This window comes from Orcinus orca, chromosome 7 (assembly GCF_937001465.1).
Source record: "Orcinus orca chromosome 7, mOrcOrc1.1, whole genome shotgun sequence".
Taxonomy (NCBI): domain Eukaryota; kingdom Metazoa; phylum Chordata; class Mammalia; order Artiodactyla; family Delphinidae; genus Orcinus; species Orcinus orca.
In genome coordinates, this window is record NC_064565.1 from 50,474,444 (window position 1) to 50,486,598 (window position 12,155).

Genomic DNA, 12,155 nt, shown 5'->3' on the forward strand with positions numbered 1-12,155 from the left:
TTACTGCAAAATGTAGGTGAAGAGAAGATTCTTGCTTTACAATTCTTTAGGAAACCTAAAATATTTGAGAGGATTTTTCTTCATTATGACGTGTAATACTTGGCCAATGTTTTTAAAATATTTAAGGAATGAGTAAATATTTCATTCATTTTATTCCCTGTGACAATGTATATCTTGACATATTGATGAAGACAGAGGAAACAAATAGTACAACTTTTTAAAGAAGGTTTATATTTCTTACTCCTTTTAGTTTATAAAGCATTTTCATTACTGTTCATAAACTGATTAGTGCTCTAAACTAATTGTCAAAATGTGTGGTTTCATTAAAAAAATTATTTCTGGAAAGAGGCTTCTATTATTAAGCTAATTTGAATGACCAATCTTGTTGTACCTTGACTTGTAATAATGAAAGAAGAGGTACAGAGAGCTGTTTTATTTGAATAATAGACTTGCCAATTAGCCATCAAGTGCTTCCATCTGTGAAATTGTTGATCAGATGGGTTAGCTGGGATGTTTCCAGACTAGGGCATCATAAATGGCACTTGAAAACTGTCACTTTGATGATGAGGTTTCAACTATTACACTGCTTGATGCTGTGGAACCTTTTTTTCCTTTTGCAGTACCATGTTTTTTTAGAACATACTGATCCCACTTATGAATTCTGTGGCATCAAGAGAACTTGGGAGACCTGCCACTGATGTAAAGTTCTGCCTAATCTGCTGCTCTGGTCTGTGCTGAGATTAAACCAGAGTATTAACAGCTTCTTTCATGGCCTTCACAGTAATGTTGGTTGATGATCTGACTGGCACAGGCAGGCAATGCTCATTACCTGTGGGCCATGGAACTGGCACATGTTGGCAAGTTTCTTTGCACTTTCCCATTAATATAAACTCAGTTTCAAGTGTCTTACTCCCTTAAGTAAATGGATAATAGTCTAAGCTATGTAAGTGTTGAGGTTTCTATGTAGCAATTGTATAAAGTGAATTTAACATCTGCACTATACATTTTTAAGGATTTAAGTTACATATTGGTAATTATTACATTAAAAAATTTAATAACAACTTGGAAATATAAATTTCTGGAAATAATTGTCATATGTCCTTCTTCACAATACTATATCTTTCTTGCTTGGTCTTATATTTTATAGGATGATTTCTTTAGTAAGTTGCCTTCCTTGAATGCTTGTGGATATGATTAGCTATTGGAGTCCCTGAATGACATTCCTGTCTGTTAGGCCTGTATCATGCTTTTCTTTTCCCATAAACCCAGATTCCTGAAATTTGGGCAGGCTTCCTGGTCACCAGTCTGTGTGGGGACAAATTCACGTCCTTGTCACTTTGTGGACACCAGCTTGCCCTTCTGTCTGCCCTGGCACAGATCTCTGACCTGCCTAAACTCATTGTGAAAGGCAGTATGTTTTGGGCAATGCTGAAAGAAAGGCACGCTCTGGAGCTAGACCAGATGTAAACGGTGGCTGAGCTCCATGGAAGAGGAAGAGAATGAGAATGCTGTGTCAGCATGAAGGAAAGTGAGTGGTTTGTGATCTTGTTCCTATTCATTTTTCTTCCAGGGTAGATTTTCATAAATTTGAACCATCCTCAGGTCCTTCAGCCTCCCGGAGTGGACCATCTATCCCCCAATGAGAGAAAAGTATCAATTCAAATGTTTTGTTGTTTGTTATTTGGGAGTATCTGACCACTGTGCCTTTTTTGTTCTCAAAGGTTTGGCTGTTCCCTCTCCTAGGCAAAAATGTCCGGTAGTTAGTGAATAACATTGATTAGGCAACAGGTTTCTGTTTTACAGGTGAGGAAATTGAGGCATATAGCAATTCACTTGTTCAGTGTACTATATCGTTTGAAGAAATATGACATTTGGCAAAAAAAAGTGACTTCAAAGCAGAACTGAAAGGCTGTTGCTTTTAAGTGCTCCTCTGTAGAGCAGTAAATGGAAGTATAAGAAGAGAGATGTGACAGTGTGACCTGTGCCTTTCTTCCCAAAAGAATAGAACTTTCCCCTGTGCCTTTTGACCACAGTTACTCTTTCATACCTTGTAAGCATTTTTTTCCTGATGTTTTTTCTGTCCCTGTTCCATAATTCCTCAGAAATAGCAACTTGGTAATCTTTTGCATGGTATCCCAAATAATATTGTGAATAGATAAATGCTTAATGAAGTTAGGGTAGTGGGCAAGAGTATTTCTAAGAAGTCTTGGAGAGGTGATTTCTGTCCCTTACCCTCTAGCTGTTATGCTTTAGAACTTCTGAGCCTTTTATGCTTCTAAGAGCATAAATCAAGGAGTTTTTCTGAGAACCAAACAAGACAGTTTTTAAAAAAGGTAAATAGTTGTTTTAAAATAGGTGGTATATGACATGTTACAGAGTTAAGAAATTAACTGTGCGTATGTTGAATGTGTCCTTGCTGTTTCTGTCCCCTTCCCTAGAAACACCTGTTATCAGTTTCTTTCTGTTCTTCCAAAGATATTCTATATCAATGCTGTCTGATAGAACATTCCGTGAGGGTAGAAATGTATTATAGCTAGGTGCCTAATATGGTAGCCACTAGCCATGTAGCTATCAAGCCCTTAAAGTGTGGGTGGTATGACTGAAGAACTAAATGTTTAAATTTAATTTTAAATAGTTTAAGTAGCTGCATGTGGCCAATGCTACTATATTAGACAGTGCAGTATACATACTTAATAGTATATTCTGGAGATTGTCCTATTGCATACTTATACATATAAAGCTGCCTCATTTTCTTTAAATGATTGTTTGCTATTCCTTTTTATGGGTGAACCATGATTTATTTAACCAGTCCTCTGTCAGTAATGCTTAGGTTGTTTTCTATCTTAATGTTTTCACAAGGATATTTACTGCAACATTGGCAGCTTTGAATTTAGGCTTCACCACTTACCTTGATCACCTTGGACACATTAGTTGATTTTGAGCCTCAGCTTGCTCATTTATACAGTAGGCGCAGTAGTATCCACTTCATGGGATTATGTGATTATTAGAAGTAATTTATGTAAAAGACTCAAGAATGGTCTAGGAGCTCAAATTAGGTGTAGTAGATAATAGCTTTACTGTTACTTATTATTTTAATAATGAGACCATAACAACCCCATTGGCTGATGTTTAGTGTTGAATTGTGGCAGAAAATTGAGAAAGCTTTGCTTAGCCCATTTTAGGTTTGTAAGTATAGACAGTCTCTACCTTTTATTCACTTGACTTCTCTGAATTGTACATAGCCATCTGTAGATTACTCTTCATATGCTAATTTAGAACTTTTGTATATCAACTGGCAAAATTGTACATTTAAAGCTCTTACATGGTGCCTTGCCTGTCAGCCAATGGTTAAATTTAAGCAAGATCACTGTCTTAATACAACATTGCTTGTGTTTGGATATTTTATGGTATATTTGAATATTGATGGAAAACAGGAAATTAAAGATGCTTATACTATTTAGAAGCAGCCATAAAATTATATGGATTATGGAAGTATATTATGAGTTTAGATATCAGTTTTTTCTTTAGTATTTTCAGTGATGTTGCTTATAAATAAAACCCTTAGAATTTTATTGAAAAAGGAAACTTTTTGCATTGTGATTCCTTGACCACAGGTGATTTTTTCATTCTTAATACTCTGGCAACTATTAATAAACTTGTTTTAAGTTTTCCTTGACTTCACTCTTCATAAACATTAAGATCTGTTAACAACACCTTTGCACTTCATGTGAATGGTTTTCTTATTCAAAGTTATTTAAAGAAAAGTTAGATTAATTTTTTAAAGGCAGTAATCAAAATTTTCACAAGTATACAGATTAAGAACCAATTTCAAGCATGTTCTGTGTCTGTGTATACTGCGAAGGAAATGTGCTGGCGGGTTTTTGTTGTTTTTAATCTGAGTACCTAAATGGCATGTTTGTGAGTGAAACTCAGTTAAAGGAAAAACAAAGTATTAGCCTTTTTCTATCTAAATTTAGTATTTATTTCTAAAACATATATATATTATATTGAAATTAGAATGGCTAGTTTGTTTGTTTTTTTGCGGTACGCGGGCCTCTCACTGTTTTGGCCTCTCCTGTTGCGGAGCACAGGCTCCAGACGCGCAGGCTCAGCGGCCATGGCTCACGGGCCCAGCCGCTCCGCGGCATGTGGGATCTTCCCAGACCAGGGCACGAACCTGTGTCCCCTGCATTGGCAGGCGGACTCTCAACCACTGTGCCACCAGGGAAGCCCAGAATTGCTAGTTTTTGATAGACATCAGTAATTTAAGTATTAAAAGTTTATCGTTAAAAGTAGTAGGTGGAGTGATAGCAGCTGTGTGCCAGGCACTGTATTATTTGCAGTACATATGTTGATACCACTTAATCCTCATAGTAACCAGTACTGTGGGTATGATTAGCCCCATTTCACAACGGAAAGTGAGCCTTAGCTTTAAGCTGTGTAGTGAGGATTCAGCCTCACGTTTAATTTTTCTGATTCTGAAATATCTATGCTGTTTACAATATTTTAGTTTGGGAGGGAGTTTTATCAAATTGTTGATAAGCATCATCATCTTCCTTATATACTGACTTTATAGGAATTGCCCAGTTCAAATGGTTATTCTTTGTTCATGGTGATGGTCTCAGGGCTGCCTGTGCAGATGATTTTGAGCAGTAAGTAATAATATTTTTCAGTGTGTAAACAGTAAGGTACATTTGTGTTAATTGAAATGATGCACTGAATCAAAGGGATTAGACTGTGGGTCAGGAGATTTGGTTCTGACGTGTAGATTGCACAGTTGTTTAAATTATCTGTATTTATTTTCCTGTCTGTTCCTATCTGTATGTTCAATAAAAGTGTGATTATACTTCTTTGACCACTTCGTTGTTTTATGGATCAATAAAAAAACGATGAGAGGATTTAAAAATGTTTTGCAAAGTCATACAGCACTCAACGAATACTTTAAAATATTGGCTGTCTCCAAGCACATAACGTTGTGGTGAGTTGTCAAGCCTTGATGAAGCATCCCTAAACTGGATTGTCTCCTAAGACCATAATTTCTCTTAACTTTTGGAGCTGTCTTTGGAACTACAAATTATGAGATAGGAGGTTTGGAAACTGCAGAGAGAAAGGGGAGTCAGAGAGGGAGAGAGAGGGGGAGTGTGTGTGTGTGTGTGTGTGTGTGTGTGTGTGTGTGTGTAAGTAAACACAGGTGCTGTAAACCAATTACATTGTAGATGGAATCAGGAGTTGATTTTTTTTTTTGAAAGATAGGAAAACTGCTCTTAAAAAGTTTTAATTGGGCATCTTTGATTGAATGCTATTTTTGCCATGATGCCGGAATTTGCTGAATTGCTATGACAGATCGTATTATCTACCCTATTTGTAGGCCTTTTTTCAATTTTATGCTTACAAAAGAGATTTATTTTGTAGTCACTATTTTTGAGAAAGATCACAAGAGGAGGTACTTGGGCATTAAATAACTTTACAATATTCTTGAGTTATAAGAAGTTAGGATAGAAATATTTATAAGCCTTTTATTTTTGTTTTATTTTTAATAGCTTTATTGAGATATAATTGGCAGCCACTAAACTATACATACTTAAAGTACATAATTTGATAAGTTTTGACATGTATACATGTATACATACACCTATGAAACTGTCACTACAATCATCATGGTGAACATCCATCTCCCCCTCTCCCCCAGATTTATTTATGCCATTTCGTAGGCCCTCTCCTTTCACTCTTCCTCATTCCTCAGGCAACACCTCATCTGCCTTTATACATTAGTTTTCATTTTCTAGACTGTTAAACAAATGGAATTTACAGTAGATTTTCTTTTTCGTCTGGCTTTCATTACTATATTTCAAGATTCTTCTCTGAGGGTTTATCAGTAGCTCGTTCCCTTTTATTACTAAGTAGTATTTCATTGGCTGGATATACCACACTTAGTTTATCCATTCACCTATTCATAAATATTTTAGTGTTTTCTGGTTTGGGGCTATTACAAATAAAGCTGCTGTGAACACTCTGTACGTGTTTTATTTCTCTTGGGTAAATACCTAGAAGTGGAATGGCTGGATTATATGGTAGGTGTGTGTTTAACTTACTAAAATAAAAAACTGCCAAACTTCTCAAACAGTAAGTTCTACATTCCCACTAGCAGTGTGAGAGTTCCAGTTCCTGCACATCCTGGCTAACACTTGGTGCATGGTATGGTTAATTTTTAAAATTTTAGCCATTCTAAAAGGTAGTGGTATCTGATTATACTTTTAGTTTGCATTTTCTTAATGACTTATGATGCTGAACATTTTTTCATGTGGTAATTTGACATTTATATATCTTTTTTAGTGAGGTCTTTATTAAAGTCTGCTGCCCAGTTTTTACTGGGCTGTTTTATTAATGAGTTTTGTGAGTTCTTTATCTATTCTAGATATAAGTCGTTTATCGAATACGTGATTGCAGATATCTTCTCCCAGTCTATGGCTTATTTTTTTATACTGTTATTGTTTTTCAAAGAGTGGTGTTCTGGGCTTCCCTGGTGGCGCAGTGGTTGAGCGTCCGCCTGCCGATGCAGGGGACACGAGTTCGTGCCCTGGTCCGGGAGGATCGCACATGCCGCAGAGCAGCTGGGCCCATGAGCCATGGCCGCTGAGCCTGCGCGTGCAGAGCCTGTGCTCCGCAACGGGAGAGGCCACAACAGTGAGAGGCCTGCGTACTGCAAAAAAAAAAAAAAAGAAGAGTGGTGTTCTTAATTTTGGAGTCTAGTTTATAAGATTTTTCTGTTATAAATTATACTTTGGTGTTATATCAAAGAGATTTATGCCAACCCAAGGTCACAAAGATATTCACTTATGTTTTCTTCTAGAAGTTTTATAGTTTAACATTTTATATTTAGTTCTGTGATCCATTTTGGATTAATTTTTATATATGATGCAAGATATGGATCATGTTCAGTTTTTAAAAGTTTTTGCATGTGAATATCAAATTGTTACAGCATCAGTTGTTGATTATTTTTTTCTCTACCTTTGCATTTGTACCTTTGTTGGAAATCAGTTGTCCCTAAATGTATGGCTTTATTTCTGGAGTCTCTATTCTGTCCCATTATCTATTTATTTATCTTTTTAAGCCAGTACTGCACTGTCTTGAATACTGCAGCTCTATAACACGTGTTGAAATCAGGTTGTGTTAGTCCTCCAGTTGTTGTTTAACAGCATTGTTTTGGCCATTCTAGGTCCTTTGCATCTTCATATATGGTTAAAAATTAGGTATGTCAATTTCAGTAAATAAAAATCTGCTGGGGTTTTGGCTGTTGGTATATCAGACCTACACATCAATTTGAAGAGTATTGACATCTTAACTATATTGTGTCTTCCAACCCATGAACATAGTATATCTCTCTATTTATTTAGATTTTCTTTAATTTTTCTAAGTAATTTTTTGTAGTTTTCAGTGTACAGAATTTTTATATCCTGTCATGTTTATGTCTAAGTATTTCATATTTTTGATGCTATTATAAGCAGTATTTTTATTTCATTGATTATCTTGTCTGTGAAAAAGACAGTTTTAGGGGACTTCTCTGGTGGCACAGTGGTTAAGAATCCGTCTGCCAGTGCAGGGGACACGGGTTCGAGCTCTGGTCCAGGAAGATCCCACGTGCTGTGGAGCAACTAAGCCCATGCACCACAACTACTGAGCCTGCGCTCTAGAGCCTGCGAGCCACAACTACTGAAGCCCATGAGCCTAGAGCCCGTGCTCTGCAACTAGAGAAGCCACCGCAAGGAGAAGCTCACACACTGCAACGAAGAGTAGCCCCCGCTGTCTGCAGCTAGAGAAAGCCCACGCTCAGCAACAAAGACCCAATGCAGCCAAAAATTATTTTTTTTATTGAAATTTAGACTCAATGTGAGTGAATTAGTATATATAAAAAAAGGACAGTTATACTTTTTCCTTTCTAATCTGGATGCCTTTTATCTCTTGCTTTATTAAATTGACTGTAAATGTCAGTAAAATGTTGAATAGAAGTGGTAAAAGTCATTCCTATCCTGTTCCTGATCTTAGGGGGAAAGCATTTATTTCACTATCAAATATGACATTAGCTGTATGTTTTTTAATAGATGTTCTTTATCAGGTTACAGAAGTTCTCTACTATTTTTACTTTGTCAGAGTTTTCATCAGGAATGGATGTTGGATTTTGTCAAGTCTCTTTTCTGCATCTTTTGAGATGATCGTGTTTTGACCCTTTATCATTATATAGTGACCTTCTTTAGCCCTTGTAATGTTTTTTGCTATGAAATTGATAGCATCCTAGCTTTCTTTTGATTACTATTAATGTGGTGTATCTTTTCCTATCTTTTTCATGTTAATATATTTGGGTCTTTATTACTTCCTATTTGAAGTAACTTTCTTGTAGGCACTATATAGTTAGGTCTTGTTTGTTTTTAATCCACTCTGATAATCTTGGCTTTTTAATTGAAATTTTAAGATTATTTACATTTAATGCAATTATTAATATGATTAAGTTTCAATCTATTATATTGCTGTTTACTTAGTATTTTTCTCATTTGTTCTTTTGTTGCTTTTTCCTTTTCTACCTCTTTCATGTAATATTATATTACTTCACATGTAATATTACTTCACTTGAATGTTAAAATAGTATATTTTGTATCTCCTCTGGTATGGTAGTGTTGCTATAATTTTTAGTCTCACCTGTTACAAAATTTGTAGTATGTTTTTATTATTTTTGTCTGAGTGGTCTTTTTTTTTTGGTGGTGGTGGTAAAATATACATAACAAAATTGCCAGTTTAACCATTCTTAAGTGTACAGTTCAGTGGCTTTAGGTACATTCACATTGTTGTGCACTTAAGACCACCATTCATCTCCAAAAGTTTTTCATCTTCCCTGTACCTATTATTAAACAATAATTCCTCATTCCCCTCTCCTCCAGCCCCTGGCAACCACCATTATACTTTCTGTTTCTATGAATCTAACTACTCTAGGTACCTCATATAAGTGGAATTATACAATATTTGCTGATTTGTGACTGTCTTATTTTACTTAGCATAATGTCTTCAGGGTTCATCCATGTTGTATCATGTGTCAAAATTTCCTTCCTTCTTCCCTCTCTCCCTCCCACCCTCCCTCTCTCCCTTCCACCCTCCCTCCCTCCCTCCCTCCCACCCTCCCTCACTCCCTCCCTCCCTCCCTTCCTTCCTTCCTTCCTTCCTTCATTTATGGTTGTGTTGGGTCTTTGTTGTTGCCAGGCTTTCTCTAGTTGTGGCGAGCAGGGGTTACTCTTCATTGCGGTGGGTGGGCTTCTCATTGTGGTGGCTTCTCTTGTTGCGGAGCATGGGCTCTAGGGCATGCGGGCTCAGTAGTTCTGGCTCGCGGGCTCTAGAGCTCAGGCTCAGTAGTTGCGGCGCACGGGCTTAGTTGCTCCGTGGCATGTGGGATCTTCCCAGACCAGGGCTTGAACCCGTGTCCCCTGCATTGGCAGGCGGATTCTTAACCACTGCACCACCAGGGAAGTCCCTCCTTTCTTTTTAAGGCTGAATAATACTCCATGTACGATATACCACGTTTTGTTTATTCATCTGATGATGGACATTTGGGTTGTTTCAACCTTTTGGCTATTGTGAATAATGCTTCTGTGAACATTGGTATACAAATATCTGTTCTAATCACTGTGTTAAATTCTTTTGGGTATATACCCAGAAGTGGATTTGCTGGATCATATGTTAACTCTATTTTTAAGTTTTTAAGGAACTGCCATACTGTTTTTCATAGCAGTGCATTATCTTTTAGAGATTTAAATAATAAGAAAAAATCATATATTTACCTATGTAGTTATCATTTCCTGTGTTCTTTCTTTTGTGTGGATCTATATTTTTATCTCGTATTATTTTCCCTTTGCCTGAAGGACATAACATTTTTTGTAATGCAGGTCTGCTGCCCATTAAAAAAATTGGACTATTTTTCTTTTAATATTGAGCTGTAGAAGTTCTTTATATACTGTGGACTCAAGCCTCCTTATATGATTTGCAAATATTTTCTTCCAGTCTGTGGGCTCTCTTTTCACTTTCTTGATGGTGATCAGCCTTCTCTTTTATGATGTGTGTTTGTTTTTTTTCCCTTTGGCCGCACAGTGCGGCATGCGGGATCTTAGTTCCCTGACCAGGGATCGAACCTGCATCCTCTGCAGTGGAAGCACAGCGTTTTAACCACTGGACCTCCAGAGAAGTCCTATAACTTGTGCTTTTGATGTTGTACTAAGAAATCATTGTTTAGCCAGAGTTCATGAAGATTTACTCCTTTGTTTTCTTTCAGGAGTTTTATGATTTTAACTCTTGCATTTAGTTCTGTGATCCACTTTGTGCTTGATGTGAGGTCATGCTTTTGCATGTAGATATCTAGTTGTCTCAGCACTATCTGTTGAAAAGACTCTTCTTTCCCCATTGAATTGTCTTGGCTCCTTTATCAAAGATTTATTGACCATAAGTGTTGGGATTTATTTCTGAACTTTCAAATCTGTTTCATTGATCTCAGTATCTCTCCTTATTGTTCTGTAATACTTTAAAAATTTTTCTCTTTATTACTGGTTTTTAGTTATGCTATGCAGTGACATAGTTTTCTTCGTATTTCTTGTGCTTGTGGTTTGTTGACCTTCCCATATCTGTAGATTTATTATTTTCATCAAGTTTCAACAGATTTAGAAATTATTTTTTAAAATATTTTTTCTGTCCTCCTACCACCTTTCCCACCCTTTCAAGGATCCCAATGACATGTATATTTTTCTTACAGTAGTTGTCCCTGCTGATGGCTCTGTTAATTTTTTTCCAGTGTCTTTGGTCTCTGTGTTTCATTTCCTTTTGCTGTGTCTTCAAGTTCACTCAGTTTTTTCTTGTGCAGTGTTTGATCTTTCATTAAACCTATCCAATATATTTTTCATCTTACAGCATTTTTTTCTATCTTTTGGCCACCCGTGGACACCCTAGAGATAGAGCTCCCCCAAGCCCCTCTAAATTCACTGCATATTTTATCCTGTTGCCACTGATGTATTGTGACATTCATCATAAGAAGTTTCATTTGGGTCATTTTTATGTGTTTCATGTCTTAACTTTTTGACAGTTATAATAAGATTTTAATGTCCTTGTCTGTTAATTTTAACATCTATGTTGGTTCCAGATTGGTTTCAATTAATTGATTTATCTCCTCATTGTGGGTCATATTTTCTTACTCTTTTGCATGCCTGGTAATTTTTTTTACTAGTGGCTGACATTGTGAGTTTTACTTTGTATGTTGGCTGTTTTTTATTTTTATAGAATATTCTTGATACTTGTTATGGGGTGCAGTTAAATTACTTGGAACCTGTTTGAATCTTTCTATTTTGCTTTTAAAATTTGTTAGGTGAGACTGGAACAGTGCTTAGTCTTGGGCTTATTATTTTACACTACTGAGGCAAGACCTTTCTGTCTAATCAACGCCTTGTGCATTTTAAAGTTTGGCTGATGGGAAAAGCATTATTACCAGTGCTATGTGAGAGGTAGGTACTCCTCCCTCTAATCTTTTTGGGTGTTCTTAACACGGCCTTAAGTAGTTTCCTCATATACCTGCACTGATTAGTACTCAGTTGAATATTCAAGGAGGACCCTCAGAAGATCCCAAGGTTTTTCTCCCTTTGCAGCTATTTTCTCTCTGGTAGTCTGTCCTGATAACTGAAGCTGCTTTGGTCTCCCAGTAATCTCAGCTCTTAACATCTCAATTTAGAGAGTCCAGTAGTCTTTGCCTGGTTTCCTTCCCCCTGCACTGCAGCCTGGAAACTGTCTCAAGGCAATAAGCCAAGTAGTAGCAGGGTTCACCTCCTTTGTTTCCAGGTTCTCAGAGATCACTGTCTTTTGTTGCCTGATCAGTGTCTTGCAAGCTATTGTTTTATATAGTTTTATCTTTTTTATTTTCTGGTGAGAACGTAAACTTAGTCCCTGTTGCTCTATCTTGGACATAAGCAGATGTCTTTTTTACTTACTTTTTAATAAGAAAAATTTGTGTGGGACCAGATATTCTAGATGGATTCTCTTTTCTAGTGGAACTTTAGAGAGATCAGTATTAAAATTGTACTTAGATTTTTTTTTTTTTTTTGCAGTATGCGGGCCTCTCACTGTTGTGGCCTCTCCCG

The 12,155-nt window shown here is 36.6% G+C and overlaps 1 protein-coding gene across 2 annotated transcripts in view; it reads left to right on the plus strand.

Moving 5' to 3' along the window:
* Positions 1-12,155, plus strand: part of PSMD14 (proteasome 26S subunit, non-ATPase 14) — a 94,962-nt gene that overhangs the window by 21,727 nt on the left and 61,080 nt on the right. The window lies entirely within an intron of this gene.